At 33.7% G+C, this 14,783-nt stretch overlaps 1 non-coding gene across 1 annotated transcript; it reads right to left on the reverse strand.

Moving 5' to 3' along the window:
- Positions 1 to 1,134: 1,134 nt before the first annotated feature.
- Positions 1,135 to 1,241, reverse strand: LOC113864057. Its single transcript, XR_003504663.1, has one exon. It is a non-coding gene; the product is annotated as a small nucleolar RNA R71 (small nucleolar RNA).
- Positions 1,242 to 14,783: the final 13,542 nt, after the last annotated feature.

Genomic DNA, 14,783 nt, shown 5'->3' on the forward strand with positions numbered 1-14,783 from the left:
AATTCATAATGAACTTAATGCAACCTAGGGGTATTAATTAAGGAAGAGATTCCGATTAATCAACTGAGGGTTAGGAATCATTATCCTTGAGAAAGGTATTGATTTAATTTGGAATTTCCTGCACCGATAAGGGTTTGGAACTAAGTAGTTGAAGAAGAATTTCAGTTATTTGGACACTTAGAGGGATTTACAGTCTAGATACTTGCCTTTTTACATTGAATACCTTTAGTCATAATTTTCTATAATTTATTTTCACTAGAATATCTGTTCCTTTTAATTTATTATTCTTTTACTTTTAGCAATTTTATCAACAAGGTTTATTTTTCATATTTATTAACAATTACGCAATTAAGGAAAAGTTTCTTAATAACAGTCCATGTGGATACGACACTTGGTACTTTAATTTTAATTTTAATAATATTACTTCGACAACGGGTACACTTGCTCAGTGATTAAATTTTTACACATCAAGTTTTTGGCGCCGTTGTCGGGGACTGTTTAATTAGGATTCCCTTGATTTCGTATTTACTAATTTTATCTATTTCTTTAGTCTTGAATTAACTTATCTATTTTTACTTTCATTCTTTTTAGGAGCTGATTTTTCTGGTGTATGATCAGAACCCGTTCTACTGCACTGTCTGAAGAACTATTTGAATTTGACCCAGAGATCAAAAGAATTTTGCGAAAAATTCAGAAAGAGAGGCGATTGCTAGCACAGAGGAAAAATGCACAAACCCACATGGAAAGAATGGCAAACAACAAAGATCAACCAAGGACCATGTCTGATTATGCTCGTCCATCATTAACGGGAACAGAGTCTAGCATTGTTCGTCCGGATGTGCAGGGAAATTTTGAAATAAAACCCAATGTTATTCAGATGGTTCAGCAGTTTGTTCAATTTGATGGGTTACAAGATGAAGACCTCAATGCTCACATTGTAAATTTTCTGGAGATCTGTGATACTTTCAAGATTAATAGAGCTACTGATGATGTAATCCGCTTGAGGCTATTCCCATTTTCTCTCAGGAGCAAAGCAAAGCAATGGTTGAACTCTCTCCACGAGGATCTATCACTTCATGGGAGGCTATGGCAGAAAAATTCTTGGCAAAATATTTTCCTCCAGCTAAAACTGCCAAGATGAGGAATGATATCTCTTCCTTCTACCAGTTAGAGACAGAGACGTTATACGATACGTGGGAGAGGTTCAAACAATTGTTGAGAAAATGCCCACATCATGGGATCTGGACTAGCTTCAAGTGCAAACCTTCTACAATGGATTGAACCCAGCCACAAGACAAATGATAGATGTTACAGCTGGGGGCACTTTGAATAGCAAGACACCAAGGGCTGCACAAGAACTGTTTGAAGAAATGGCAATGAACAGCTATCAGTGGAGCTCCACTCGATCCAAACCTGTAAAATCGGCGGGGATCTATAGTCTTGATGCAGTGACATCCTTGGCAATGCAAGTTAAAGCCTTAGGGAAAAAGATTGATGGTTTATCTGTTAACCATCCAGTTGCTCCAGTGATGAGATGTGATGTTTGCAGAGGAGGCCACCCTTATCATGAGTGTCGAGCTACTCAGGAAGAACATGCCAATGTGATAGGAAACATACCACCTTACCAAAATTATAATGGCATGAATAATCCGGGCTGGAGGAACTATGTAAACCAACCATGGAACAACAACCAACAGCCAATGCAGAACAACACACTCACAGGATTTCAACAAGCTTCACATCCTCCACCACCCCCAGCTGAAAAGAAGTCAAACCTTAAGGAATTGATGACCAAATTCATTCAAACTTTAGAATCTCGGTTTCAATCTACCGAGACAGCACTAAGAAATCAACAAGCCTCTATCCATAATCTAGAAATTCAGTTGGGTCAAATTTCTAGACTTCTCTCAGAAAGACCCCCAAGGAAGCTTGCCTAGCAATACTGAGACTAATCCTAGGGAGCAGGTCAATGCAGTAACATTAAGGAGTGGCAGAACATTACAAGAGAAGAGGAAGCAAGAAACAGAATAAGATGCAGTTGAAGAGGAGGATAACTGTCAAGAGGAGACTGTGGAAAAGCCCCCTGTAGTGAAAGAATTCATACCCCCACTTCCCTACCCAGCAAGATTGAAGAAAGACAAGGATGATGAACAATTTGGTAAATTTTTGTCCTTATTTTGTCAACTTCATATTAATTTACCATTTGTTGATGCCTTGGCATAGATGCCCAAATACGCCAAATTTCTGAAGAATCTACTGTCCAACAAGAAGAAATTGGAGGAGTTGGCCACAGTAACTCTGAATGAAGAATGCTCAGCAATTCTACAAAACAAGATGCCCAAAAAATTGAAGGATCCAGGGAGTTTTACTCTTCCTTGTCTCATTGGTAGATTGATAGTTGATAGGGCTTTAGCTGATTTAGGTGCTAGCATTAATTTGATGCCATATTCTATTTTTAAGAAATTAGGTTTAAGGGAACCTAGGCCAACTAGGATGAGTATTCAACTTGCTGATAGATCAATTAAATATCCTAGGGGTATCATTGAGGATGTGCTTGTAAAAGTGGATAAATTTATTTTTCCTGTTGATTTTGTAATTCTTGATATGGACGAGGACATTGATGTCCCCTTGATCTTAGGTCATTCATTTTTAGCTACTGCAGGGGCTATAATTGATGTGAGGGATGGAAAGTTAATTTTGAGGGTTGGAGATGAAAAAGTCACTTTATAAATTCCTGATGTAATAAAAAAGTCTTTGAAACAAGATGATTCTTGCTACTTTATTAATGTAATTGATGATTATGTTTCTGATTATGCACAGGAATTTTTGATTTCAAACCCATTGAAAAGAAGCTTAGTTCATGATAGAGGAAAAGATGATATGAGCTTGGTAATTCAAGAACAGTGGGGTCATTTAGAAGCCACTAAGCCATTGTGGAGAAAGAGAGACTTCAAAGTTTTGGAGTGGAAATCAGAGAAGCAACCCAACCCATCCATTAATGAACCACCAGATGAAAAATTGAAGTTCTACCATCATAAAAAATTCAAGGGAGGTAAATTATTTCAAAAAGGTGATTTAGTACTGTTGTACAACTCTCGCCTCAAATTATTCCCAGGTAAACTCAAATCCCATTGGTCTGGACCGTTTACTGTGTATAAGGTATTTCCTTGCGGTATAATTGAATTAACTCATCCAGAAAAAGAAAATTTTAACATGAATGAGCATAGGCTCAAACTGTACCAGGGGGTCAACTGCAAACTTTTGCAAATGAGGAGTTTAAACTCCTCCATGTTGAATTTTGAATGTTGAATTACATTGAATAGTTTAGGTTAGGTAGGTTTAGTTTATTTTAATTTAGTTATTTATTTGCTCATTTATTTATATTTTGAATAAGCGTCCTCGCCCCAGCATGAACCCCATCTCCTTCTGACCACTTTCTTATTATAAATGATGAAGACTTAGATGATGCGCAGTTTAGTCTACAATTAGGAGTCTTAGTTGTTGAATTTTTTACTTATGTTATTTTTTTAGGATTTAAATTGCTTTTGTCTGTTTATTACTTCTGTTTCTTTATCGCATTATTTTGATCGTTCTAGTCCTCTTATCATTATGAACTGAGTTAAATCTCCTTATAAAAAAATTTTAATCAGGTTTCCCCTCCAATTGAATCCCAGATTAGCTTTGCTTCCCACGACTCTTTACTTACTTATTTACTTTTCAGGGAAGTTTCAGTTGCACTTTAATTTTTATATTTGATTAAGGACAATGCAAATCTTACAATGTGGGGTGGATAATTATAGATGTTTGAACTGAATTGTTGTTTTATTCTTGAGCAATACTGAGTCAATTTTATTGTTGCATAGAAGATGATATTCCTGAAAATAAAAATAAAAACAAAAATAAAGATTCATATGTAGTTATTCTAGATATTGGATTTGTGTTTTTGATTGTTTCTCGATTGAAGTATCGGTAGATTTTTCTGATTTGAGGACCTTGAATCTATGAAAATATATATATATATATATATATATATTTTAAGAATCGTTAATATCTAAAAAATTGGGGCTCTGCCCAGAAATAAAAGCGCATGCCATAGAAGCATAACTAGTTGAATGTGGATTGCAGGCAGTGCCCGGATACCACATCCTAGAACTCCGAAATTGTTTAAGGTACCGATGTGGAAAGCAAGGGGTGGAATTTTCCATTAATACCTTGTGCTAACTGGGATGGAGCATAAAATGCACCCTATTAGTCGATCATGGCTCAAAGTAAAGAAAATTAAATAACACCTTGTGAAAGAATTCAAAGTTTTGAATTAAAATTTTAAGAGCTAATGGTAGAGAGGTCCTTATTTCAGTTCTGTCTGAAGTTACAGAGGTCGAGAGCAAAAGAAGGCACAATTTGATGTTTAATAATTACTATCCCTCTAATAAAAAAAAAATTTATTTCAGGAATTTGATTCTTTGTTGTCAAGGGTAAAATTGATCCATTTCTTTGCTTGGGGACAAGCAATCGTTCAAGTTCGGGGGAATTTGATAAATGTTTTCTATACTTGATCCTACATTGTAATTCATGAATGATAATGGAGAGTTTTAAGCTATTCATTGATAAAATTTACTATTATAAATTTCATTTTATTTATATTTCAGGAAAAAGGATCAAGAAGTGAAAGCTTTAAAAGATATTGGGAATTGAAACACATAATGAAGCCAGAGATATACACGGGCAAGTACATGCCCGTGTATATGAGCGTGTATCTCACTAGTCGCCTCAATTGAAGTGTATCATCAAAACCAGAGATGTACACGGCCAGATACACGGCCGTGTACATGAGTGTGTACTTTTAAAGAAAGCTTTGAAGGGCGTCTTTTAAAAACCAGAGATGTACACGGCCAGATACACGGCCGTGTACATGAGCGTGTACTTGTCAGGAAAAATTTGAAGGACACCTATTAGAAAACAGAGAAGTGCATGGCCAAAGTACATGGCCGTGTACTTGGGCGTGTACTTTTACGCGCGTCAGAAATTTAACTTTTGCAAGAACCCTAGGACGATTCCTATAAAAGGGAAACTTGATACAGAATTAGAGAGGAGTTTTTGGAGACGAAAGACTCAGAGACGGCAGGAGGATAGGATCAAGCGTTTTAATTCATCTCTTTTGTAATTTTAATTTCAAGATGTTTAGGTTCTAACTTTCCTTTGAGTATCTAGATGTAATGAATCCTAATTGATTAAATTTTCTGGAATTCTTCTAATGCTATTTCATATTCTTTTCTCTTGGCTTTAATTGAGTAGTATCAATTTTCTCTATCTTGTTTTCTTGTTTGAAATTGAGTAAAATTCCTGCCTGAAATTAACATTGCTCAATTAAAAAGACTTGAATGTATTTCTAGAGATAGAAAGACGTGAGTTTTTTGTATTAGGATTAACCCTAATTTTGGAATTCATAATGAACTTAATGCAACCTAGGGGTATTAATTAAGGAAGAGATTCCGATTAATCAACTGAGGGTTAGGAATCATTATCCTTGAGAAAGGTATTGATTTAATTTGGAATTTCTTGCACCGATAAGGGTTTGGAACTAAGTAGTTGAAGAAGAATTTCAGTTATTTGGACACTTAGAGGGATTTACAGTCTAGATACTTGCCTTTTTACATTGAATACCTTTAGTCATAATTTTCTACAATTTATTTTCACTAGAATATCTGTTCCTTTTAATTTATTATTCTTTTACTTTTAGCAATTTTATCAACAAGGTTTATTTTTCATATTTATTAACAATTACGCAATTAAGGAAAAGTTTCTTAATAATAGTCCCTGTGGATACGACACTTGGTACTTTAATTTTAATTTTAATAATATTACTTCGACAACGGGTACACTTGCCCAGTGATTCAATTTTTACACATCAAGTTTTTGGCGCCGTTGTCGGGGACTGTTTAATTAGGATTCTTTTGATAAAAAAAAAAAAAAAAAACATGTCTTTATACCATCGGTAAATAGACATTGTCAAACATCTCAGATTTACTAGTTGAATGGATATTCTTTCTTTAAAAATGTTGGGATCTCCAATGAAATGTTATATTATGAAAAAATTGAGAGTTGATGTTGCATCTTTTTCTTGTTTAACATGTACTAGTATTACGTTTTTACTTTCAAGAGATAACATATTATACCACCATCCTATAATTGATGAATAAATCCTTGAAGAATTGTTTCAGGTACTGCTTTATCAGTAATTCCTCTTATTTTGTATGTTGTGACTATCGAAGCCATTTGTGTGATAAAATTTAAAATTGCTTGTTTATTTAGTTCATTTAGATTTCCTTCTATTAAATCATTTCCTCTATAGAAATTTTATACAAAATTTCCTTTTTCTTCTAATAGTACATTTGATAAAGATGGTCTATTATAGTATGGTTTAAATTTTGGATAATTATATTTTGTAATTTAACTTATTTACTTCTGTTGTATTTATAATATTTTTTTCCAAACTCAATTATGATATTTTTGTTTTATATTGTTCTACATCTAATTATATACTACTTTTTTTTTTCCTTAGATCTTCTATTATTTTTTAAGGTAATGTTCCTATCTTTAAAATAGCTTTCGGTAAGTCCTTTTTTTTTCTTACTAGATTAGGCTTATCCTCAATTCTAGTTAATTATTTTGAAACGATTCTTAATACAATATTAATGTAGTTCATATGTTGATATAATTTGTTAATATTATTCTTTGCAACTTGTTTTTCTTATAGATTGACTATTTTAAAAGGTGATGCTTCAACTTCTATGTTTTCATTAATTTGTATTATTATTATTTTTTTGTGGAGGATATTTTGAATATACCTTATTTCCTGTTGTAATTTTACATATTTTTGTAATAGTTCCTATTGGACATATTTTTTAAACAAAACTCTTCTCTTAGATATTGTTCTAACCAATTGAAAAAATAAATATTTATCTCTACTTTTTTTTTTTTATCTTTCTTGTATTTTGCATCTAAATCTTCCTTAATCCAAGCCTTATTCATAACAAAAGGCTCATCTTTTGTTAGAGTATTATTTTATTGTCACCCTATTAGACTAAAATTTGGATCTTCTTTAAAATTTTCATAAATAGGAATGAAAACTCCTAGTCTATTATCATCTAATCCTCTTAAATCTAGATTTATAGTAGAATTATTTACTAAATTTCTATATGGTTCTCTTATTGTCAATGATCTATTTATCCTTTAAAAAAATTAGATCAATTCATTCCAAGATGAATAGTTAATCATTTTTTAATAATTTCTTTAATATTTGTATTATGTACTTTTGGTGTTTCTACTATGTTTCTTAAAACTCATTCTTCTAGAACTCTTCTACTTAATTCTTCTTGACTAAGAGGTTAAGAGGTTTTGTAGTAAACTTCTTTTTGTATTTGCTTCTACCATTATTATTTTGATTTCCCTTGTTTGTCTTAAAGCTTTGAAATCATAATTTAGTTTTGAAACTTTATAGCATACTCTATAGATTGTATGAAAAGGATTTGTAGATTCATCTACAACATCCTTTGGAGAATTTATAAAAATTCTTATAGCTTCTCTTGTTTTTATATTATCAAAGTTCATTGAAAAATTAGAAAATAATTAAATAAGGTAGGATCATCATGAAAATTAATTTCTAAAGCTACTTTTACTATGTCTTGTTTTCTGTATAGCCTCATATCCATAATAAAATAAGAATAGGCATATCAACTCCTACTTTATAGTTTAGTTTAATTGCCACTTGAATTAGTTAGGGCTAAATTTTGTAAAAGTTAAATCTCTTTATTTTTTTATGTTTCTAGTTAGGCTAATTAGTTAAGGTCAACTTATTTCACAACTCTAAGCCCAACACGTGCAGACAGCTTCGCATAATGTTTCTCTTTAGAATGTTTAGCATTTAAACGAGGCATGATTTCTAAGAATTTCGAGGATATCTTACTTTCAAGTAAATAGACTTTTTACTACAACTTTAGTAGAAAAGTGGTAGTCAAAGACTAATGGACTATTGTAATTGATCAAAATATGAGGAATTAAAATGTAGACTTTTTACTACAACTTTAGTGGAAAGGTGGTAGTCAAAGACTAATGGACTGTTGTAATCGATCAAAATATGAAAAATTAACATGTAGTACTAGGTCAAGTCAACCTAGGCTGTGCTCCTAGAAATCATTGATTGATTGACTCAATATCAAACATATGACATGCACTATGTTCAGAAACAAAGGGAGTTGGTTGTGGTTTTAAGATTCTTAATCATTCAAAAATAGAAATCTGAATTTTATAAAAGTGATTCAACAAATTAGATCAATCCCTAGTTCATCCACAGTTGATTCAATCATTAGTTGACAAGAAATAAATCCTAAATCCCTCATAGATTTGAATTAATCAGATCAAGCATCAATTAACTCTGAATATCACATACAAGATTAAGCAACTTGCATAAATCCTAATATCTGATTCTTGGAATTAAGCAAACCTTGAATCTAATTCAGAATTAAGCAAACTATATAATGAATCTTTTATTAAAAGGAGAATGTGAATTGAATTAAACAAACAATTCTTGCTCAGATCAAAACATATGTTTCAAGAAATTAGAGAAAATAGAATATGTGCAAAGAAGGAATACAAATTAATAAAGCACTAAAACTTTAAGAATCAATGTGAATTATGCTAGAGGTCAATCCTTAATCCTCAGCCTTCCATGGAAATGGAATCCATAATTATAAAGACAATTACAATCAAAATCTAGAAAAAATAGAGAAGAAAGGTGAAAAGAAGTGAGAACCTTAAGATTGAGCCTTGAGAATCGCTTCCAAAGCTATCTATCTGTCCCTCTAAGAGTCTAAAAAAGAGAAAAAATGATAAAAGATTCCAAAACTTCTAAGTTTCTGGCTATTTATAACATTCTCATACTTTTGGCATTTTACTATCAACGCAAAAGGTAACCGCGCACTCTGCGTTGCTCTTTTTTGCATGAAAAGTGATAACACGCAAGCCATTTTTTCAATAAAGCCTATGGAACACTCATTATAGGTGTAGATAGTGTTAACATGCAGACTGAACTCTTCAAAACAGGTTTTGGAATGATCACGTTTTGTGAGAATAATCACTTTCAGTACTTTGACACTACATTCCTTTGGAGTGTTTCCTTTCTGCACCAAAAGCAATCATTTTTTGTAAGCAAATCATCATCAACTTTAAATGCTCATATCGTCTAAGTCTGAAATTCAAAATTTTCAAATGATATATCAAATTAAAGCTCTATGAATCAAATTTCTATAGAAATGGAAATCTCCTCAAAAGTTTGACCTCAGGAATAAATTTTGATTAATTGATGAAAAAAGGTTAAAATAGTCAAAGTAATGAAATTAAGGATGTCATGACCTTTTTTTGTAAAAGGAACATGACATGTTGATGTAAAAAAATTTACATGTATAAAAATTTTGTGCTTTGCGAGGATTCAAAACTTATTTCACAATCATCAACCAAAAAAAAAAAAAACTCATTACTTCAATAATAAAATAAGACTTCAAGGCATCATCACAACATCCAAGTATATACATACATAATAATTTTGTAATGTTATTTACATAAGGTTTTTCAATATAAAGCTCAAAATACAGATTTCTTGTCTCAAAAATTCTAGCTAAGTAGTCTAAACTACAACTCTTCAAAAAGGCATGTTAAACTTCAGATATCTTGTAGCCAGATCGTCCAACGAGTAAATGCATCACCTGTCACCCTTTATTATAAGTAAATTCCACAAGAGGAAGTATGTCCTCCCAATCACCCTTTTGATCAATAACACAAGCACGCAACAAATCTTTTAAAGTCTGAATAGTTCGCTCTGACCGACCAATAGTTTAAGGGTGATATACTGAACTCAGTCTCAGCTAGGTACCCAAAGCTTCTTGAAAACTCTGCCAGAATTAAGAAGTGAAGCGAAGGTCCTTACCAAAGATGATACTAGAAGGTACTTCATGCAACTTAACCATCTCTCTGATATAAAGCTTAGCAAGCCTTTTTATGGCATAGGTCATGTTAACTGCCAGAAAGTGAGCACACTTAGTCAACCGATCAACTATGACCCATACAATATCATGATTCCTAACAGTCTTCAGCAAATGGGACACAAAATCCATGGTCACAGAGTCTTATTTCCATTCAGGGATTTCCATGGTTTGTAATTCTCCAGGTGGACAGCGGCATTCTGCTTTCGCTTTTTGACAAGTCAAATAGGCTTTGACAAATCTAGCTATTTCACCTCTCATACATGGCCACCAAAACATCTGCTTCAAATCTTAATACATTTTGTCACTTCAGGGTGGAGATTTAAGCTACCCTTATGTCCTTCCTCTAAAATTTTCCTCCTCAACTCAGCTCCTCTAGGGATACAAACTCGGTTTTGGTATCGGAGAATACCATCAGTACCTTGATTGAAGTCAGTTGCATGATCTGTGCCCAAAAGAAATACAAGTCAGCATAATCTAGGATCTCACAACTATTTATTCTTAATCTCTTGTAGGAATTCAATGGTTACCACAATCCTGCCACAATTGATCTTTCCAGCTAATTTATCTATATGTAAGTTCAGGTTTTAAAATTGCTCTACTAAAAGAGATTCACTAACTCTCAGTGAGAAAGCCTGAACTACACTCCTGCTCAAAGCATCTACTACTACATTAGCTTTACCTGGATGGTATTAAAGTTGAAACTAATAGTCTTTAAGAAATCTCGCTGATCAAACAAATATTTAAGAATTTTGTGATTACTATACACAATAAATGGAGCCCCATACAAGTAGTGCCTCCAAATCTTTAAGGCAAAAACCACTGCAGCTAACTCAAGGTCATGCGTGGGATAATTCCGCTCATGAGTTCTTAATTGGCGCGATGCATACACCACTACTCTCTTGTCTTGCATCAATACACATCCCAGCCCTTACTGCAATGCGTCACAATGCACCTCAAAAGATCAACTAGTATCAGGAAGAATTAACACCAGAGGGTTGTTAAACTCTGCTTCAGCTCATTAAAGCTTCGTTCACAGTCTTCCATCCAAACGAAGGGTTGATCTTGATGAGTTAATTGCATTAAAGGTGAGGCAATCTTTTCAAATCACTCTATAAACCTCTAATAATAACCTGCCAAGCCCACAAAGCTACGAATCTCTGTGGCTATTTTCAGTCTTTCCTATTTCAACACTTGGACAACTTGGCATATGACACTCGGCCTTTCCTATTTGAAAGGTTAACTGCAATCCCTTCAGCTGAGATCATATGACTAAGGAATTTCACTTCCTCAAGCCAAAATTCACACTTGGACAACTTGGCATACAATTGTTTCTCTCTCAAAATTTTTAAGACAATCCTCAAGTGTTCAGCATACTCCTCCTTTGAACTGGAATAAATGAGAATGTCATCGATGAACACCACCAAAAATTGATCTAGGAATGGTCTAAAGATACGATTCATGTAGTCCATAAATATCAATGGGGCATTAGTAACTCCAAAAGGCATCATCACATACTCATAATGCCCATACCAAGTACGAAAAGATATCTTCAGAATGTCCTCATCTTTAACTCGAATTTGATGATATCCAAAATTTAAATCAATCTTAGAGAATACCTTAGCACCTTTCAGTTGGTCCATCAGATCATCAATCCGCAGCAATTGATATTTATTCTTAATGGTTAGCTTATTCAACCGACGATAATCCACGCAAAGTCTAGAACTTTCGTCTTTCTTTTTCACTAGACGGACCGGTGCTCCCCAAGGTGATACACTCGGCCTAATCATCTTTTTCTACATTAGATTCTCAATCTGATCTTTCAGCTCCATCAGCTCTCTTGGCGCCATCCGATAAGGTGTCAGGAGCTAAGTCTATACCAAACTCAATCTCCCTGGGTGGAGGTATTCTAGGAACATCAGCGAGAAAGATTTCGGGAAAATTCCACATAACCGATATGGACTGAAGTTCCTGCTCCCGCTCCGCATTCATAATAGCTAAAAGAACAAAATATGTTGCTCCCTCATCAAGAGCTGCCTCTACTTAGCGTTTAGGAATTATTTCCAGTAAGTTTTGCTACTCAAGAAGAATTAAACGTCATTGGGCATAACCGATTACAACCTAATTGGCATGTAAAATTGGAAATTAATTGACGCTTATTCTGATTAATTCAAATATGTGAGGGAATTAAGATTTGTTTCTTGTCAACTAATAATTGAATCACATGTGGATGAACTAGGAATTGGTCTAATTTGTTAAATCACATTTCTAATTTCAGATTTCAGATTTCTATTGTTGAATGATTTAACACCATGTGTTTAATATTAAATCAAGCAATCATTCACTTCTAAGAACCTGACCTAGGTTGATTTCACTTAGTATTACATTTTATTCTTCATATTTTGATCGATCACGACAGTCTATCACTCACTCAAGCGAGATTAGTCTCATCCAAGTGAGATAGGATAAGACTGTCCTAACTGTCTCCTCGCCCAGGCGAGAAGCGACCTCACTCAGGAGAGAAGTCACAAAAAAATGGAAAACTCTCTGGACCCACTCTCTCTTAGGCGGGAATGCCTCTCACCCAGGCGAGAATAGCAGAAAACTTAGTAATTACACTGTCTGATTTTCTCGCCCACGTGAGCATGGTCTCGCCAGGTGAGAATTGGCTCACTAAAGCAAGACATTCAGATTTGGAGGGGTATTTAAAGAACCTCAGCACATAAAACATTCATTTCTCACTAGACAATTTTCCCCTCTTGTTTTTTCTTTATTCTCTCACCTTCTCCCCTCAGAGAAAACCTTTTTGAAGCTAAACTTCTTCTCGATCCAAGTGAAAAATGTTTATTTCATTCAAATCTAGGTGAGTCTCTAGAGCTCAGTTCTTTGTCATTACTCTTTATTCATTGATTTCTCTTCTCAAGAGTTTTCTATTTTGTAATAATAAGAAGATCTGAGTTCTTGGGCGTTATTTCTCTCTTTGGGACTCACGAGAAGTGAGATCTAAGAAAGCCTAGTTCTAGGTAAGGGGAGCTTACCCTAAATAGCCTTTATTATTCACTTAGGTGTTGTGATATTTGTATATAATCTTGTTTTAGCAGAGAATGAGTTGATGTATGAATAGACCTTAGGGTGAAACCCACAATATGTATGGCTAAGTGGATTTTCTGTTATTTGGTGAATGGTATAAAACTAGTTATGTGTGTGGAAGAAATGTTGAGATGTTGTAACGTGATATGCTGAGAATGTTTGATATATATATTGCGAAATTATTATACTTAGGTTGGCTAATAAATGTTATAATTCTTACAAGTTGTAGAAAATACATACATATATGGTTGTGTTGCATCATGCTAACTTTTTATCATTCTCGAGCTGAGTTACATGTTTAGATGGTTAGACGTGTAACGATAAGAAAATATTGAGTATTGCTTATCTAGATCCAAATACAAGGATGGGTCGCTCCTAGACCAAAAATTTTGGGTTCTTTTTGGATTATTTGAGTTGTTAAACTAGTTGAAACTAAACTGTTGCATTAGATGGGCTAAGAATGGACAAGATTGTTGCATTACTTTGCTAAGCATGTTAATGTATTAATGCTATATATATTTGTATTAACATTATGACTATGGCTATTTATTTTGTAAGCTCACCCTTGCATTTTGTTTGTGTTGGTGTATGTGATGTTGTAATCGTACAGTGGTATGTGAGCAGATGTGATAGGTGGTGTGTCCACTTTCCATGCTGGAGGATTTTGCTGAGGAGTGATTCGAGTTTGGCATTTTTGGGATCTGTAGCTTTACTGTTGTCAATCTAGGTCTTAGTTATGAGTTTAGACTATTCGGCTACAGGTTTAGTCATGGAATGTAAATTTTGATTATAACTTGTATTTTGAGATGTCAAGCAACTCTTTTGTAACTTTTGCAAAAGGATGATTAAGTATAAATGTATATTTAGAATTTTATTAAAATGCCCTTTGAGCTTTACTCCATCATTGGGGTGCTAAATTTTATTTTTCATTGATGGTCCTAAATTTAGTACTTAATTTTTTTTCAAATGTTTAAATTTTATACAAATATTAATTAGCCAGTATGTCACAAATTCTTCCCAAAAAAGAGTTGTGACATTTAGTGGTATTAGAGCATGGTCTAGGTAAACCTACGGAGTTAAGGTTGCTAGGCTTCAGTTGTGTACTCTAGGCATAGAGCCTTAGTTGTAAATCACATATCATAATTCTCTAATCATCAGATTATGAGGGAACGAGCTTGATCACCTAAGTTCTCTAAAATAACAAATGTAGGGAGTTTTGGCATATAAGGCTTGGGTGAGCTATAGGTGAGTCATGTTGTGTGGGTGATATATTGTTAAGTTGAGCTGTGAAGGATTACTAAAAGAGTTGTGGTTGTCATTCATATTACTCATGAACATCATTGATATGATGATGTGATGAATGAATCAGATTGTGTGAAATGTCTGATTTTTAATATATTGTTGTATGTTGAACCAATGTGAAATGTTGTGTTGCTGTGTGGCAGGGTGTACTGATTTATGTGTGTCGAGCTTAATAGATTACTTGTATAGATGAATAATCAATTCTAAGATAGGGTTGTCTATGAGTGTTCTAAATTGGATATATTTCATGTTAAGATGGCGAGATCCCAAGAAGACCAGTGTCGAACCCTTCTTCACCTGACGTGAATCGGATGGCTCATGCTATGAAAGTCATGGCAGTAGCCATGAGGCAGA

Source organism: Abrus precatorius, unplaced genomic scaffold (assembly GCF_003935025.1).
Source record: "Abrus precatorius isolate BTA unplaced genomic scaffold, Abrus_2018 Scaffold3, whole genome shotgun sequence".
Taxonomy (NCBI): Eukaryota; Viridiplantae; Streptophyta; class Magnoliopsida; order Fabales; family Fabaceae; genus Abrus; species Abrus precatorius.